This window comes from Loxodonta africana, chromosome 27, assembly GCF_030014295.1.
Source record: "Loxodonta africana isolate mLoxAfr1 chromosome 27, mLoxAfr1.hap2, whole genome shotgun sequence".
NCBI lineage: Eukaryota > Metazoa > Chordata > Mammalia > Proboscidea > Elephantidae > Loxodonta > Loxodonta africana.
The window spans coordinates 5,907,034-5,926,997 of record NC_087368.1 but is presented as its reverse complement, the minus strand read 5'-3'; the positions used below and the strand labels follow the sequence as shown (position 1 = coordinate 5,926,997).

Below are 19,964 nucleotides of genomic sequence, written 5' to 3'. Positions count from 1 at the left end.
CTTGTAAGTCAACAACTGAAGACTATTGTCATCAGGTGCCATTGAGTTAGTTCCAACTCACAGCGACCCTATGTACAACAGAATGAAATACTGTCCAGTAACTGTGCCATCCTCACAACCCTTGCTATGTTTAAGCCCACTGTTGTAGCCACTGTGTCTATCGATCTTGTTGAGGGTCTTCTTTTTTGCTGACACTCTACTTTACCAAGCATGATATCCTTCTCTAGGGACTGGTCCTTCCTGATTACATGCCAGAAGTACACGATCTCACCATCCTCGCTTCTAGGGAGCATTCTGGCTGCTACTTCTTCCAAGACATATTTGTCTGCTCTTCTGTCAGTTCACGGTATATTAAATATTCTTCGTCAACACCGTACTTCAAAGGCATCAATTCTTTCTCAGCCTTCCTTATTCATTGTCCAGTTTTCACATGTATATGAGGCAAATGAAAATACCATGGCTTGGGTCAAGTGCACCTTAGTCTCCAAAGTGACATCTTTGTTTTTTAATAATTTAAAGAGGTCTTTGCAGCAGATTTGCCTAATGCAATATGTTGTTTGAAACTGAAGACTACCCTACCATATAAATGAGTTTAAAAATACAAATGGCATAGACAAAGGGCCATGGTTCCCAAACTCTGATCCTTTAATAGTAATCTAAGAAACCATACTGGCTAATGTAACAATGGATGGTATAATACGTAGATCCCAAAACTGTGGCATAACACAATAGTTTATTTTTAATCCCTGCATACAGAAAGACCAAAATCAGTGTTAATGATCAGTTTGAGGAGGGTGGAGACGACGCAGGCGGACAGATGCTCAGCTCTATTTGACCCCTCGTTTCCAATGTTGCTCTATCATACATACAACTGCCAGACAGCAGGTGGGGAAGAGAGAGGATCGATCAAGGGGGCTTCGTATTTGCAATGGATAAAGTGACACTCAACACTTCTGCTTAATTTCCTATGGAAAGATCCCAATCATATGGCCATCCCCAACAGCAAAGGGACTAGTAAATATAGGTTAGCTGGCATCAGGGATAAAAAGAAACAAGCTTGGTAAAGAGCAAGTCTTTATCACAGAAGTTTTTAAAAAATACAGATTCTAAAGTATCATCCCAGGTGATTCTCATTCAGTAGGTCTACCAGGACCCAAAGAACCTGCATTTAATCTCACCAAGTGACTCTGATATATGTCCAAGTTAGGAAACACTGGATTAGGTAGTAAAGACCATGAGGCAAATGGGAAAAGCAAAACAAAAAAATTTCATATTAAAGTTTAAAACAATGTACTAGATAAAAGGAAAACTAGAGGATAACGAAAAATTGAGCTAATTCTTCCCTACTTTGGCCTGTAACAGCAGCCTCTCGTAGCTTTCTTCCTACCTCTTGTAGCTTCATTTCAGGTTTCCTTTCCTCTATTCATCCTATAGTCTCCATTACACTCTCATTGACCACAAGCTCTGCTCATTCCTTGAGTGACCTCATTCACATTAGTTATCACCTAAAACATTTTTCTCTGAATCCAGCCTCACATTTAACCGCCTAGGATTCCCAAGGTGGTGCAGACGCTGAAAACACTCGAATACTAACCGAAAGGTTGACAGTTTGAACTCACCCAGATGTGCCTTGGATGACAGGCCTGATGACCGGCTTATGAAATACGACAGCCTTGAAAACCCAGTTCTACTTTGTACACATGGAGTCGCCATGAGTCGGAATCAACTTGATGGCAACTAACAACAACTATAACACTTCTCCAATGTAGATGTCCTGCTAGTACCCCAACATATCCAAATATGAATTCATCTTCCTGCCAAACCAGTTCCCTCTGTTTGTTCCCTAACCACCTAGGCTGCCTAGTTAAAACCATAGGAATCATGGAGTTACTGTCCTGCTCCTTCAGCCTCTATAATCCAGTTACCAAGTACTATCCACTTTTGACTTCCTAAAAATCTACGATCTATCCCCACTTAAAAAACAAAAAACCAACATTGTCATCGAGTTAATTCTGACTCAGCAACCCTATAGGACAGAGTAGAGCTTCCCCACAGTGTTTCCAAGGAGCAGCTGGTGGATTTGAACTGCCAACCTTTTGGTTAGGAGCCATGGCTCACTGTAGCTCTTAGTCACTGTGCCACCAGAGCTCCACTGCCACTGTCTTATTTCAGGCTTTCTTTTCTTTTCAAATGATAGAACTACCAGTTCCCCAACCTCCAGCTTCATTTTCAACATCAATCTATATATTCTACACCAGCTCTCCTTCCTCACAATTTGTTCAAGATTCACATCTGACACTGATTTCCTGCTTCAGATCTTTCAGTGGCTCACTACTACTTTCAGAATAAAGTTCTAACTCCTTAGAACTTAGCTCACAGGATCTTCGTGATACGGCCCCTGCGTATCTCCAAGAGGGTCCTCTGTTGACACGCCGGGTCCTCTGTGTTAGAGCCATTGTTACCCCAGACATTTCTCCAAACATATTCTTGTATCCTTTGGAGTCTGGAATAGCACTCAATGTACAGTAAATGAATCAATCAAATGAATGCATGAATAAAGTCGTGCTGAATTTGGAATGGCAGACTGGTAGCTAATTGGAACCATCAAATAAGCAAGTGTCAGAGAGATTAGAACTTAGGCGAAAATTCAAAACCAGAATCACAAATTTGAGAATCACTAATAAAAAAGCAATATTTAGAAGTCTTGAGAATGGACAAGTTCCGACAATATACGACCTTGGCTAAAGCCAGGGGATCTTTCCTTCTAGTTATATGGCTACATCATGGACCCAAGGTGGGAACTTCTTATCCATGTATAAGAAGCTACCAGTCAACGAACTAGAGATAGAAGGGAACTTCCTGAAACTGATAAAGGCCATCTATGAAAAACTCACAGCTAGCATCATACTTAAAATAAAAGACTGAATGCTTTCCCTAGAAGATCAGGAACAAGATAAGGATATCCACTCTCACCACTTCTATTCAACACTATCCTGGAGATTCTGCTCAGGTCAATTCATCAAGAGGAAGAGATAAAAGGCTAGGCTGGACAGAAGTAAAACTCTCTCTATTCACAGGTGACATGATCTCATGTACAGAAAATGCTCAGGAATCCATTCAAAACTATTAGTACTAATAAACAAGTTCAACAAAGTTGCAGGGTACAAGAGCAATATACAAAAGACAACTGTATTTCTATACACAATAAAGAATCTGAAAATAAAATTAAGAAACTTGTACTCTGGAAACAACATCATTGAAAGAAATAATATTAAAAAAAAACTAAATAAATGGAAAAACATCCCATGTTCATGGGCTGAAAGACAATATTGCTAAGATGGCAGTATTCCTCAGACTGATCCACAGATTCAATACAATTCCCATTAAAGTCCAACAGCCTTTTTGGCAGAAATTAACAAGTTGATCTTAAAATTTATGTGGAAATGCCAGTAACCCAGGAAAGCCAAAATAATCTTGAAGAAGAAGAATAAAGTTGGGGGACTCATGCTTTTCAATTCCAAACTTACTACAAAGCTACAAGTAATTAAGACAGTATGGTACTGATATAGCCCAGTGGAACAGAATTGAGAGGCCAGAAATAAATCCTCACATTTACAGTCAGTTGATTTTTGACAAGGATACCAAGACAATTTAATGGGAAAAGAATAGTCTAGACACACAAAAAAATGAAGTTTAACTCCTACCTCATAGCATATGCAAAACTTACTCAAAATGGATCACAGACCAAAATGTAAGAGCTGTAACTATACAACTCTTTGTACTAGTTTCCTAGGACTGCCATAACAAATGACAACTTGGTAGCTTACAACAAAAATTTATTTTCTCACAGCTGAGGCCAGAAGTCTAAAATCAAGGTGTCCACACAGCTGCCCTCCCTCCAAAGGTTTTAGGGGAGACTTCTTTCTTGCCTCTTTCAGCATCTCAGGCTCTAGTCGTTACTTGGCTTGAGGGTACGTGAGTTCAGTCTCTGCCTCCATCTTCACATTGCCTTCTCCCATGTGTTTCTAGGTCTCTCAGTCTTTTCCTTTTCTATCTCTTACAAGGACATTCCACTGGATTTGGAGCCCATGCTAATCAGGGTGACCTCATCTCGAGATCATTACCTTAATTACATCTACAAAGACCCTCTGTCCAGGTAAGATCACATTTACAGGATCCTCAGGTAAGGACTTGGACGTGTCTTTTTCAAGACCAGTGTTCAACCCACTACACTCTTCATGACTTTGAGTTAGGCAAATATTTCTTAAATATGACAACAAACGAACAAGTAACCAAAGAAAAAATAAATTGGGCTTAATCAAAATTAAATACTTTTATGCTTCAAAGGACACCATCACAAAAGTGAAAAGACAGGTTACAGACTGGTAGAAAAATCTGATAAATGTTGTATCGCATAATGGACTTGTATCTAGAATATATAAAGAACTCCTACAACTCAATAATGAAAAGACGAATAGCCCAATTAAAAAATGAAAAAAGGCTCTTAATAGATACATCTCCAAAGATAAGAAGACAATCACAAAGGACATATGTTATTTAATCCCATTTATACAAAATATCCAGAAAAGGCTAATCTACACAGACAAAAACAGTTCAGTGGTCATCTACAGCTGGAGAGGATACGCATTTAGGGAGTGACAGCTTAGAGGTGAGGGGTTTCTTTTTGGTATGAGAAAAATGTTCTAAAATTGATCGTAATGATACTTGTTCAGTTCTGTGAACTGAACTGTATAATTTAAATTGGTAAATTATATGGTAGGTGACTACATCTCAATAAAGCTATCTAAAAAAGAAAAAGTGATCAAATTTTTCAATCCAGAAACTGATGCAAGGGAAAAGGCTACCTCTCCAATGTAATTTGTGCTCCCTACTATAAAATATTAAAAAAAAAAAAAAAATTTAAAAACTTTTATTTATTTTTTATACTATAAAACATAAAATCAATCTCTTTTTTTTTAATATACCTTACATAACAGGAAATAAAGTTAAATGTAGCGTTCAATTGTAATAACTCTCATTCTAAGTTTTAGAACTAATATTTCTTACCTGATTTTACTTAAGTATTTTAATTATCCTGTGCTGCGTGTTTTAATGTTATCTGTGGCCTTAAATCCTTACAAGTACAAAAGATTGACTTTTAAGTTGATAATAAACTAATAAATTAAGTGGCCTTTTCCCTAAAGCTGTGAAGTAATAACTGCATCCAGACTGTTTTCTATGCCAATCAGCAAATACAGAGAAGAATGCTAGTAATTTTTTCTTTCTTTCTTTCTTTTTTTAATGAGCTTCAAATAAGGAGGATAGTTATCATATAAATAAGAATGGGGAATGGTGGAAATAAAAACTAGAAAGTATTTGATAATTGTAATCATTCTAACTTTTTATTTGCACACAACATACTAGTAACCGGAGATTTCATTCAATTTTGTTTTGAATCAGAAGTGTTACTGTGTGAGTGATTGGATTTCATGTGGCTGTCTACGAGGAACATTATCCAAAACAAAAAGACTTCATCCCGAACTACTCTGTCCAGACACACGGCATTTTTCCAGGGTCACTTCACCCCAGAGTACGTTTGCTAAATATCAATTTTATGTTAGACTAGAATAATAAAAACCAAATAACAAGATAAAATGCTGAAAAACCTAACACAACCCAAATCTAAACACCTGGATTCTCTGATTCCTTTTTACTGCCATAATCAATGTTTGACTTCATTTTCATAAAGTTTAATTTATCCTACTGGGACTAAATAACAACGACAACAACAAAAACATATGATTAAAAAAAAAAAAAACCCCAAACCAAACCGTGTGCCATCGAGTCAATTCTGACTCATAGCAGCCCTATAGGACAGAGCAGAACTGCACTATAGAGTTCCCAAGGAGCACCTGGCGGATTCGAACTGCCAACCCTTTGGTTAGCAGCCATAGCACTTAACTACTACGCCACTAGGGTTTCCAAAATATATGATAGTCACTCTCAATTGTACTTACAAGTGAGCCATTAATATGGCTATGTGGGACCTTTAAACATATACTCACTTCCGTTCAAACTTTTGCTTAGTACTTAATGTCCTCAGTTTATACTCAAACATATTACATACACTCTGAATTACAGCAATAGCCACCCAACTGGCCTTGGGTGTTTATCTGTCTGTTGTAATCTACTCTTCTAAAACCTGTAATACAGTGGTAATTTAACTTTCAGGGGTCATAGTCCCCTCTGAGAATCTAATGAAAGTTATGGGCCCTCTTAAGTACATATATGCACATTTCTCTCCACGTCCTTGACAGACTCTAAGAAAGCACAGCTATAATGACTTCTCATTGCCTACCGATCAAATCCAAACTTCTTAGCCTGATATTTAAAGTACTTCATAATGTAGTCACAGTTAACCTAGGTAATTTATCTCCCGTTCTTTTTCAACTACATGCACCAATCAGGGCGCTCTCTCTCTCTTTACTATCCCAACATAGGCACACCATCCTCTTTCTGGCTTGACCTTATGGTTCCCTCTTGTTGCTTAAATGCACAACTGTCTGCTTTTTACAAATACTTCCAGGTAAACCTAAAATACCTCCCCTGCCGTGACGGTGTCCCTCTGTCAATGATCAGATCATCTGCTCCTTTCTGAATTCTGAAACAAGTTACCTACATCTCTTATAGAGTTCACCATGTTCTACCTTGTATTATACCAAAACTCTTGTTGCCGTCGAGTCGATTTCTGACTCATGGTGACCCTATAGGACAGAGTAGAACTGCCCAATAGGGTTTCCGAGGAGCAACTGGTGGATTAGAACTTCCAACCTCTTGGTTGGCAGCCATAGCCCTTAACCACTATAGCACCAGGGTTTCCTTGTATTATACAAGCTACTCATAAAGTTAGGAAACATAAAATACACTTGTTCATTACATTGTCAAATAATATGCTTTTTATGTTTGCCTTCGACCTCCACAATGCTTTTCATGTGAAGTATCTCACACACTCTGTATTTATGTGTATCTTTTCTCCTCTCATAGCCAATAAGATCCTTAAGGGCAGAGACAGTAGCTAATGTACTCTTGGGTGTCCCACAGTCACCAGCAGAAAAGGAGTACCTTTGATATAAAGTACCTCAATATCTGGGCCTCAGTATTCTTCAGACACTTCATGCATTCTGTATGCCAAATTACAAGATTTTTCAAGGATCATCTTCCCCTGTGCCTCCATAAACAAAGTTCAAAGTACACTGTTCTACCCTCTTGGTGGGTACTAGATCAACTGTGAACTCACTAAAATAGTAGTTAAGTTATTCTCTCTACTCACTGAGATATGCCAACCCTACTATTATGGATTGAAATGTGTCCCCATAAAACGTGTGTCAACTTGGGTAAACCATGATTCCCAGTACTGTGTGATTGCCCACCATTTTGTGATCTGATGCGATTATCCTATGTGTCGTAAATCCTAACTGCTACGATATGTCAGATGGATCCTGGCTGAAAGCAGAGAATACCAGAAGGATGTTTACCTGTGTTTTATTGACTATGCAAAGGCATTTGACTGTGTGGATCATAACAAACTATGGATGACACTGCGAAGAATAGGAATTCCAGAACACTTAATTGTGCTCATGAGGAACCTTTACATAGATCAAGAGGCAGTTGTTCGGACAGAACAAGGGGATACTGGTTGGTTTAAAGTCAGGGAAGGTGTGTCAGGATTGTATTCTTTCACCATACCTATTCAATCTGTATGCTGAACAAATAATCCGAGAAGCTGTACTATATGAAGAAGAACGGGGCATCAGGATTGGAGGAAGACTCATTAACAACCTGCGTTATGCAGATGACACAACCTTGCTTGCTGAAAGTGAAGAGGACTTGAAGCACTTACTAATGAAGATCAAAGACCACGGCCTTCAGTATGGATTATACATCAACATAAAGAAAACAAAAATCCTCACAACTAGACCAATGAGCAACATCATGATAAAAGGAGAAAAGACTGAAGTTGTCAAGGATTTCATTTTACTTGGTTCCATAATCAACAGCCATGGAAGCAGCAGTCAAGCAGTCAAAAGACACATTGCATTGGGCAAATCTGCTGTAAAGGACGTCTTCAAGGTGTTGAAGAGCAAAGATGTCACCCTGAAGACTCAGGTGCACCTGACCCAAGCCATGGTATTTTCAATTGCATCATATGCACGTGAAAGCTGGACAATGAATAAGGAAGACCGAAGAAGAGCTGATGCCTTTGAACCGTGGTGATGGCAAAGAATATTGAATATACCATGGACTGCCAAAAGAATGAACAAATCTGTCTTAGAAGAATTACAACCAGAATGCTCATTAGAAGCAAGGATGGCGAGGCTGCGTCTTACATACTTTGGACATGTTGTCAGGAGGGATCAGTCCCTGGAGAAGGACATCATGCTTGGCAGAGTACAGGGTCAGGGGAAAAGAGGAAGACCCTCAACGAGGCATACTGACACAGTGGTTGCAACAATGAGCTCAAGCATAACAATGATTGTAAGGATGGCGCAGGACCCGGCAGTGTTTCGCTCTGTTGTGCATAGGGGCGCTATGAGTTGGAACCGACTCGACAGCACCTAACAACAACAACAACAATATTAATGAGGCAGGACATGATCTACAGGATTGGGTTGCCCCTTTTGAGATATAAAAGAGAGATGGGAGCAGAGAGGAGACAGACCTCATTATCGCCAAAAGAAGAGACAGGAATGGGTGCATCCTTTGGATCCAGGTTCCCTGCACTGAGAAGGTCCTAGACCAGGGGGAGATTGATGACAAGGATCTTTCCCCAGAGCTGATAAAAAGAGAAAACCTTCCCTTGGAGCTGGAGCCCTGAATTCAGACTTCTAGCCTCATAAACTCTGACAGAATAAATTTCTGCCTGTTAAAGCCATCCACTTATGGTACCTGTCACAGGAGCACTAGATAACTAAAAAGCTTGTTCATAAAAACCTTCAACATATCAAGAATCCTCACCTAATGACCACTAACCCAGAAGGGAGCCCCAGTTATAGAACAGATTCAGAAAACATACATAACAACATCCCAAATTATACATGCAATACATACATTTTATGTGTATATATATGCCTTTGAGTTGTGGTGTTGGCAAAGAATGTGGACTATACCACGGACTGCCAAAAGAACGAACAAATCCATCTTAGAAGAAGTACAGCCAGAATGCGTCTTAGAAGGGAGGATGATGAGACTTCATCTCACATATTTTGAACAAGTTATCTGGAGAGACCAGTCCCTGGAAAAGGACATCATGCTTGGTAAAGTGATTCTTGTCGTTAGGTGCCGTGAAGTCAGCTCTGAACTCACAGTGACCCTACGTACTATAAAACGAAACACTGCCTGGTCTGCACCATCCTCACAACCAGTTTTATGCTTGAGCCCATTGCTGCAGCCACTGTGTCAATCCATCTCATTGAGGGTCTTCCTCTTTTTAGCTGACCCTCTCTTTACCAAGCATCATGTCCTTCTCCAGGGACTGGTCCTTCCTGATAACACGTCCAAAGTATGTAAGACATCGTGCTACATCAGGAAATGAAGGTTCTGAAAGCTTGACTCCAACCACATCATTAAGGTGGACTCTACTTTGAGGAGGCAGCTCTTCCCTAGTCATCTTTTCAGTGCCTTCCAACCTGGGGGGCTCATCTTCCAGCACTATATTAGGCAATGTTCTGCTGCTATTCATAAGGTTTTCACTGGCTAATTCTTTTCAGAAGTAGACTGCCAGGTCCTTCTTCCTAGTCTGTCTTAGTCTGGAAGGTGACATGAAACCTGTTTGCCAGGGTAAAGGGGAGGACCGGCAAAAAAGAAGAAGACTCTTAATGAGATGGACTGACACAGTGGCTGCAAGAATGGGCTCAAGGATAACAACAACCATGAGGATGGCGCAGGCCCAGACATGTTTCGTTCTGTTGTACGCAGGGTTACTATGAGTCAGAACTGATCTGACAGCACCTTACAACAACATCAACAAACACTACAGGAAGCAGTGAAATAGCATACAAATATAGGAACTTTTTTAGGAACCCCTAAACATGATATGGAAACCCTGGTGGCGTAGTGATAAGTGCTACGACTGCTAACCAAAGGCTCAGCAGTTCGAATCTGCCTGGCGCTCCTTGGGAACTCTATGGGGCAGCTCTACTCTGTCCTATAGGGTCGCTATGAGTCGGAATCGACTCGACAGCACTGGGTTTGGTTTTAAACACGATATGGAGCTACAGAGGCTGCTAACCAAAAGGTGAGCAGTTTGAATCCACCGACCAGTCCTTGGAAACCCTATGGGGAAGTTCTAGTCTGTCCTATAGGGTCACTATGAGTTGGAATCGACTCGATGGCAATGGAAACATAATATAAAAGTTTACAACCAACTGACTGATACTACGACATACGTGAACCTTAAAAATAGTATGTTAAATGAAGGAAGTCAGACAGAAAGAACCACATGTTATAGTACTTTGTTTATGTGACATAATCAGAATAAGTAAATCCGTAGAGACAGATAGCAGATTAGTGATTGCCAGAGGCTGAAGGGAGGAACAAATAGGGAGTGACTGCTAATGGGATATGGGGTTTCTTTTCAGAGTAATGAAAATGACCTGAAATTAGACAGTGGTAATAACCGCACAACTTTGTGAATATACTTAAAATCGCTGAACTGTACACTTTAAAAGGGTGAGTTTCACGTTATATAAATTACATCTCACAGTTTTGGGTGGCACAAATGTTTAAGCCCTCAACTACCAGCCAAAAGTTGGTGGTCCGTACCCACCGAAAGGAGCCTAAGAAGACAGGCCTGGCGATCTGCTTCTGAAAGGTCAGAGCCTTGAAAACCCTATGGAGCACAGTTCTACTCTGTACACATGGGGTCACCACGAGTCAATATATATATAGCTTTCAATGTTTTTTTTTTTTTTAATTATATCTCAATTTTTTTTAAGTTTATGACCAATGACCAATTTGGTCATTTTACCTTGAAGAAAACTTTTTAATAGGAATCTTACTTAGTACTTTGTTTTCTCAAGCTGATTAAAACTACAGGGTGCAAGCTAGTTCCCTACAAGCCCGTTTTTAAAGCCATAGCATTAAATTCTTATACAGAGATTTTGTATTAAGAATCCAGAGTGCTGAATTCCTTAAAAAAAAAAAAAAAAAAAAAGGAGTTCTAAAGACACTAGGCATACCTGCACAGTTAACAATGGCAGCAAGTAACATACCTGCTCCTATATGCTGTGATCTCCAGACATCACTCCCTATAAAAATTGTAGTCCCTATAGGCATGTGAATTTGTGATCCCTGATCTAAACAAAGACCGTCTATCTTTCTTATTATAATGAATGTACTATGAACCACTAATAAGTTAAAATGCAGTCATGTAGGATTACATTTTTATTAACTTCAAAGAGAAAAATACTGACAGCAACACCTGTTGAATAAAACCCTACAACTATTACAGATTCATGCTGTGTAAACTAAAGCGAAATAATCTGGGGGAAAAGTTCATGCTTTTACTCTACAAAGAATAAGAAATTAATTTTAGTTTAAAAAGTCTTAAATTATTTTCACCAATTAATACACAGTAGTAAGTAATAACTTTTTACCCACACAATTAGGTACTGGCATAAGATGAAGGAAAGCTCTCATTCAGATTACTGATTCGGTATTTGAACAAACTGCTTTATTTGCTCAGTGATTTTATATTTAAAGCATCTCTAAGTCTCCTGATGCTTAAACGCACAATGCAAAAATGACCACTACCCATCTACAGCTTGTACGTATTAGGCTGTATTTTACAAAACTAGAAGAAAACAAAATGCAGCGACACAGCAGCACCTCCAAACTCCACTCCCCAATATTGCCACCACCGCCCGCCGCGATTGGCCGCCGCCGGGGGAGAGGCCAGAGTAAGCTGAGCGCCCATTGGCTACGCCATTGCGTTCGCTGGTGGCCCCTCCCACCTGCCGAAAGGGGAGAGGGCGGGGAGGAGGAAGCCGCGAGGGGTGGGCGCGGAGCTGCGGCTGCCGTGGGCGGGGGAGTCGGGAACGTGGCGGAGCCGGGGGTGGGACGGCCAGGTGTCCGGGCTCCTGGGCGCGCGGCCTAGTGCGGTGGGCGGAGCCCGGGGCTGAAGGGGACAGGGGATGGGGCTAACGGCCCGTGATTCACACGTGGAGGTACAGTGTAGATGCGTCTCCAGCCTTGGGAGATGAAGGAGCTGGGTGACGGGCGGGAATGGGCAGGCGTGAGGGGTGGAACGTGGGGGCTGCTGCCTTCTCCATAGCGGCCTGGGTTGGGCGGTGACCTGGATTCGCATTTGGAGAAGAGTGAGGATGCGCCCCTGGACTTGGGTGGGGCAGGGTCGAAGGAGCCCAGGGAGTGGGGTGAGAAGTGGTTTTGGGGGCTGCTGCCCTCACCTGGGCGGTGACCAAGGCCAGAGGGAGGTGGGGAAGGCGAACTGGCCGCTACTTGCATGTCGAGGTAGAATGGAGACCCTTCTGTCTCCCCTCTCCCCCGACCCCAAAGGTCCGGGATTTGGGGAGGATGGTGGAGGCACTGGAAGGGTGTGAGGTAACGCCTGGGGGCTGCAATCCAGGGGGAGAGGGACGATGCTGGCTCTCCAGAAGGAAGGGAGGTGTATTTGCAGCCAAACAGGTTGTGGACGCCTGAGGTTTTTTTTTGCCTGCAGTCCCAATCCTAAGCAAGGCTGTGGACCCCCTCTTGGAAAGCTCCCCTGCCAGGCTTGCTTTTTTTCTCCCATTCTTCTTAAGCACCTGAAGGATTCTGTCTCCCACGCGAGAAAAATCAATTAAATATAAAAAACGATGTGCAAAATTTCTAATACGTATCGTCCTTGGATGGAGAAGAGGAATAACTCCCTTACCCTGCCACACACACATACACTCCCTACCCCCCAACCCCCCGCCCCTCCACGCCACCCCACAGCTCTGAAACTGCTTCTCTTTCTTAGGCAGCTGCACACTGTTCCCATTCCAGGATTGTGTGGGAGAAGACTGTTGTGCGCTTGTGTCTGTCCTCCCAGGCGGCACCAGCCCCTGGTTAATAAAAGGTACAGATGCTTGTGTCTGTCCTCCCAGGGGGGACCAGCCCCCGGTTAATAAAAGGTACAGATGGTTAGAACACGAATGTGTGACGTCAGACTTGGTTTTAAAAAGTCCCGTTTTCCCCACATCAGTTGTATCTCTTGGGATAGACTTCATATTTAGAGGATCGATTTCAGTCCAAGGGCAGTCTGGATGCAGGAAAGGGGACCTACGCCAGAACTGTCAGATTATTATAAATGCTTCACTTATAACAAAAAGCTTATCCTTAAAAAACAAAAAGCTTATCCTTAAATAAAAAAAAAATCCTTAGCCCCATAAAAAATGAAAATATCAGAATCTGAAAGATCAAAAACAATGCAGATTAATAGTACAAGCCTTCCAGTATTCTTTGACATATCTGTGCCTTGATGCTCTAGAAACAATTTCTACCTAAAATTACATTCGTCATCATAAATTACATTTTCTACTTAAAATGCAGACATTCTCATAACAGTGAATGCAACAATCATGACAAAACTAAAGAGGAAGTCCAACTGCTCTTGCTTTGTATTATCTTCAGTACCTCACTCCTTTCCCTTTACTTCATCAACTCCAGCGGACAAAATAGGGATGCTATTTGTCCCCCAACCTCTCCTTATCTGTTCAGTGAAAGTGAATGAGTTAATGTTATGAAAGCATTTGAGTTCTGCAAATCAAAGTTCTGATAATATTACTAAAAAAAAAAAAGAAAATTACTAAAGCACTTTGTAATTACAGGTCACCTTTGTAAATAGTTACCCATGTGCTATGTGGGATACAGAATTCTACCTTAAGAATTTAGCTTCATGCATACATAAACCTGTTAACCACTGTGGATGTCTAGTCAGAAGTCAATAAATTCCCCCCAATCATCCCTCCTCTAGATTAAAGTTCTAGAATTTAAAAGCACAGTGGGAACTTGATTAGGACATGGTGAAGATTAACTTTTGGGAAAACGTAAGTGCTTTTGAGAACATGAATTAAAATTATGGACCAAGTATGTATTTTTGTAGGTTTTGTAATTGATCTAATGAAACTTTTCAGGGCTCCTCTGAATTTTTCTAATTACCAACAATTAATGACTGTGTTTTATAATGCACCAAATCTGACAACTTTACAAATAGTAAACGCCAAACTCTCCTACCAGAGAATGTTTAAGACCGAGCTGGGTTCTCACCCTTCCTGACTCTGAACATCATTCGTAAAATCTAAACTTAACCTTACCTGGCCTGCTTATCTCCCAGAATCAAGTAAGATGACATGAAAGGCTGTGGGAACTCTGAAGGGCTGTACAAATTTAATGTTATTATTACAGCAACTACATTTCCACAGCTGGCAAGAGGGTAATAACCATTTATTCTAAAACATAGAAATAAAAAATTTAAGGAATGGAGCAACAAAATAAAATTCATGTTGAATTCTGATTTAAAAAAAATTATAAGATTTCTCCTGCTTATTATAAAATACTCAAATATTAAAGAAATGTAGAAATGTACAGTACTGACAAAAATCAGTTGGATTCCTCTACACTAACGAAGAGAACTTCAAAGAGGAAATCACCAAATCAATACCATTTACAGTAGCCCCCAAGAGCTTAAAATACTTAGGAATAAATCTAACCAGAGACATAAAGGACCTATACAAAGAAAACTACAAGGCTCTACTGCAAAAAACCAAGAGACCTACATAAGCGGAAAAACATAACTTGCTCATGGATAGGAAGACGCAACATTTTAAAAATGTCAATTCTACCCAAAGCGATCTACAGATACAATGCAATCCTGATCCAAATTCCAACAACATTTTTTAACAAGATGGAGAAACAAATCACGAACTTCATATGGAAAAGGGAGAGGCCCTGGATAAGTAAAGCATTACTGAAAAAGAAGAACAAAGTGGGAGGCCTCATACTACCTGATTTTAGAACATATTATACCACCATAGTAATCAAAACAGCCTGGTACTCATACAACCACAGATTGACCAATGGAACAGAATTGAGAACCCAGATGTAAATCCTTCTGCCTATGAGCATCTCATATTGGACAAAGGTCCAAAGTCCATTATATAGGGAAAATACAGCCTCTTTAACTTATGGTGCTGGCATAACTGCTTATCCATATGCAAAAAAAATGAAGCAAGACCCATACCTCACACCATGTACAAAAACTAACTCAAAATGGATCAAAGAACTAAATATAAAATCTGAAATGATAAAGATCATGGAAGAAAAAATAGGGACAATGCTAGGAGCCCTAATATATGTCATAAACAGAATACACACCATAACTAACAATGCACAAACACCAGAAGAGAAACTAGATAACTGGGAGCACTCCTAAAAATCACACACTTAGGCTCATCAGAAGACTTCACCAGAGTTAAAAAGACAGCCTGCAGACTGGGAAAAAATTTTTGGCTATGACATATCTGATCAGGATCCAATCTCTAAAATCTACAAGATACTGCAAACCCTCAACAACAAAAAGACAAATAACCCAATTAAAAAATGGGCAAAGGATATGAACAGGAACTTCACCAAAGAAGGCATTCAGGCAGCTAACAGATACATGAGGAAATGCTCACGATCATTAGCCACTAGAGAAATGCAAACCAAAACTGCAATGAGATACCATCTCACCCCAACAAGGCTGGCATTAATCCAAAAACCAGAAGTTAGTAAATGTTGGAGAGGTTGTGGAGAGACTGGAACACTTATACACTGCTGGTGGGAATACAAGCTAAGAAACCTTATGGGGCAGTTGTACTCTGTCCTATACGGTCACTGTAAGTCAGAATCTACTTGATGGCAGCAGGTTTTTGGATACTACCACGTCAGGTACTTGCTCTGCACTGTATATCCTTTATCTCATTTCAGTTTTCAATAGCCTCAGAAGTGTGCCCAGAGTTACCCAGCTAGTAAATGGCAGGCCTGGATTCATGAGGGCCTTGGAAGCCAAGAAGGGTAGCTAATAAAGTAGGAAATAGGCAACTATTGATGCCTTTCAGCCAGATAATCGCCATTGTTAGGTGTGGTCGAGTCAGTTCCTACTCATAGCAGCCCTGTGTACAACTGAGTGAAACAGTGCCCAGCCCTGCACCATCTTCACAATTGCTGCTAAGTTTGAGCCCGTTGTTGCAGCCACTGTGTCAATCCACTGACCCTCTACCTGTCTTAATAAAATGAGCTTTATAAAGAGTCTGAAAGACATGGAGAATGGATATAATAGACTGCCAAAGCAGCACAGAGAAACAAGGAGATACAAAAATCAAAAGTTCAGAGACTTAAGAGATAAAATTAGAAGATCCAACGTAGATCTAAAAGTTTCATTGGAAAGAGAACAGAAAATGAAGAAGAGGTACTATTCACGGAGATCATGGCTGAGAATTTTTCAGATTTGAAGAAAAGCATGAGTCATCAGATCAAAGGTAGACGTTAAGTCTCAGGCAGAATAATTGTAAAAACTGAGACCTACGCATAACAGCGAAACTACAGGACACCAAACACAATAAGAAAATGTTAAAAATTACCCGTGAAAGAAGTCAAATTACCCTAAAAGGAATGACAGGGACATGCCATCAGACTTATCAGCGAAAAGAGGTGACAGAAGACGGAAAATATCTTCAAAGTGTTGAGAAACCAGAACTGAGAAACAATTCCATACCTAGCTAGGGACATTTGGGACTCACAGTCCCTCACTGAAAGAAATATTAAAGGACATACCTGAACCAGAAACAAACTGAACCCTAAAGGAACAAGTGAGATGGGAGACGAAAGGGTGAACCAATAAATTAGCAAATATCCTGGTTAATCCAAATAAGTATTATTCTTTTTTAAGAGCCAGTATTTTAGAATGTAAAAACAAGGTGAAATAAAAGTATTAGTCATTAAAAATATGGTAGATGGTAGCAGGAAGGAGTTCTGAATTAAAACATTCTAAACTCCTTTTGGAAACCCTGGTGGCATAGTAGCTAAGTGCTACAGCTGCTAACCAAGAGGTCCACAGTTCAAATCCGCCAGGTGCTCCTTGGAAACTCTATGGGGCAGTTCTGCTCTGTCCTGTAGGGTCACTGTGAGTCATAATCGACTCGACAGCAGTGGTTGGTGGGTTGTTGTTGTTGTTAGGTGCCACCGAGTTGGTTCTGACTCATAGCGACCCCATGCACAACAGAATGAAACACTGCCCGGTCCTGAGCCGTCCTTACAATCGTCGTTATGCTTGAGCTTGTTGTTGCAGCCACTGTGTCACTCCACCTCATTGAGCCACTGTGTCACTCCACCTCATTGAGGGTCTTCCTCATTGAGGGTCTTCCTCTTTTCTGCTGATGCTGTATTCTGCCAAGCATGACGTCCTTCTCCAGGGACTGATCCCTCCTGACAACATGTCCAAAGTGTGTAAGATGCAGTCTCGCCATCCTTGCTTCTAAGGAGCATTCTGATTGTACTTCTTCCAAGACAGATTTGTTCGTTCTTTTGGCAGTCCATGGTATATTCAGTATTCTTCGCCAACACCACAATTCAAAGGCGTCAACTCTTTTTCAGTCTTCCTTATTCATTGTCCAGCTTTCACGTGCATATGATGCAATTGAAACTACCATGGCTTGAGTGAGGCGCAAGTTACTCTTCAGGGTGACATCTTTGCTCTTCCACTTTAAAGAGGTCCTTTGCAGCAGATTTACCCAATGCAGTGTGTCTTTTGATTTCTTGACTACTGCTTCCATGGCTGTTGATTGTGGATCCAAGTAAAATGAAATCCTTGACAACTTAAGTGTTTTCTCTGTTTATCATGATGTTGCTCATTGGTCCAGTTGTAAGGATTTTTGTTTTCTTTTTGTTGAGGTGCAATCCATACTGAAGGCTGTGGTCTTTGATCTTCATTAGTAAGTGCTTCAAGTCCTCATCATTTTCGGCAAGCAAGGTTGTGTCATCTGCATAATGCAGGTTGTTATTGAGTCTTCCTCCAATCCTGATGCCCCGTTCTTCTTCATAGAGTCCAGCTTCTCGGATTATTTGCTCAGCGTACAGATTGAATACGTATGGTGAAAGAATACAACCCTGACGCACACCTTTCCTGACTTTAAACCAGTCAGTATCCCCTTGTTCTGTCCATACAACTGCCTCTTGATCTATGTACAGATTCCTCATGAGCACAATTAAGTGTTCTGGAATTCCCATTCTTCACAATGTTATCCATAATTTGTTATGATCCACACAGTCGAATGCCTTTGCATAGTCAATAAAACACAGGTAAACATCCTTCTGGTATTCTCTGCTTTCAGCCAGGATCCATCTGACATCAGCAATGATATCTCTGGTTCCATGTCCTCTTCTGAAACCAGCCTGAATTTCTGGCAGTTCCCTGTCGATGTACTGCTACAGCCGTTTTTGAATGATCTTCAGCAAAATTTTGCTTGCATGTGATATTTATGATATTGTTCTATAGTTTCCACATTCAGTTGGATCACCTTTCTTGGGAATAGGCATAAATATGGATCTCTTCCAGTCAGTTGGCCAGGAAGCTGTCTTCCATATTTCTTGGCATAGAAGAGTGAGCACTTCCAGGATTGCATCTGTTTGTTGAAACATCTCAATTGATATTGCATCAATTCCTGGAGCCTTGTTTTTCGCCAATGCCTTCAGAGCAGCTTGGACTTCTTCCTTCTGTACCATCGGTTCCCAATCATATGCCACCTCTTGAAATGTTTGAACATCAACTAATTCTTTTTGGTACAATGACTCTGTGTATTCCTTCCATCTTCTTTTGATGCTTCCTGCGTCGTTTAATATTTTCACCATAGAATCCTTTACTATTGCAACTCGAGACTTGAATTTTTTTTTCAGTTCTTTCAGCTTGAGAAACGCCGAGCGTGTTCTTCTCTTTTGGTTTTCCATCTCCAGCTCTTTGCACATGTCATTATAATACTTTGTCTTCTCGAGAGGCCCTGCGAAATCTTCTATTCAGTTCTTTTACTTCATCAATTCTTCCTTTTCCTGTAGCTGCTCGACGTTCAAGAGCAAGTTTCAGAGTCTCCTCTGATATCCATCTTGGTCTTTTCTTTCTTTCCTTACGACCTCTTGCTTTCTTCATTTATGATGTCCTCGATGTCATTCCACAACTCGTCTGGTGGTAGACTCCTTTTATTCAGAAGGAGGAGTGAAATATTCCTTAACTTTTGATTTTAACAAGTTATTATAGGTTCTTTGTTGCAATTAACAGAATCCATGAAGGAATTTCTTAAAATTCTCTTCGGCAGCTCTCTGAGTCATTGGAAGGCCTAGAAAAACAAAGCTTTGGCTAAGGTCCTAGAAGTGCCCTAAACCATGCAACAGAATGAGCGTGATAAAGAAACTGCTACTGCCCCCATGGAACACCAAATGGCAGGAGCTCAACTTTTCTTCATCCTCCCCTGCTGTCAGGATCAATGTCAATTCTGCATCAGGAGGTCGATCTTGCAACCACGGCCACCTCCGCGAGCTGAATTCCTCTTCCTCTACCAGGAAAATGGAAGCCGAAGGCACAGCTTGCATAGCTTACATCGCTTTCTCTGACAGGTGCTTCTGGTTAGCAGAGACTAAGTTATAGGTCTGCAGCCTAGCTGCAAGGGACGCAGAAAGTTTGAGTTCTGACTTGTATACTAGAGAGGTGGGATCAATAACGCAAATATAGAAAGGCTGTTTAAACGATTATGGCAGTCCTGAAGATGACAGGAGTCCACTACTGATGTTCTCGTTAGTGACCGTTGAGGCAGCCCCGTCTCCTGGCAACCCCAAGTGTTACAGACCAGAACTGTTCCATAGGGTTTTCTCGGCTGTAGTCTTTATGTAAGTGTATC

General features: G+C 40.8%; 1 long non-coding RNA gene across 2 annotated transcripts in view; it reads left to right on the top strand.

Annotated features, from left to right (window-relative positions):
- LOC104847334 (uncharacterized) overlaps positions 1–19,964 on the top strand; it is a 763,513-nt gene that overhangs the window by 167,704 nt on the left and 575,845 nt on the right. The gene's annotated exons all lie outside the window — the stretch shown is intronic.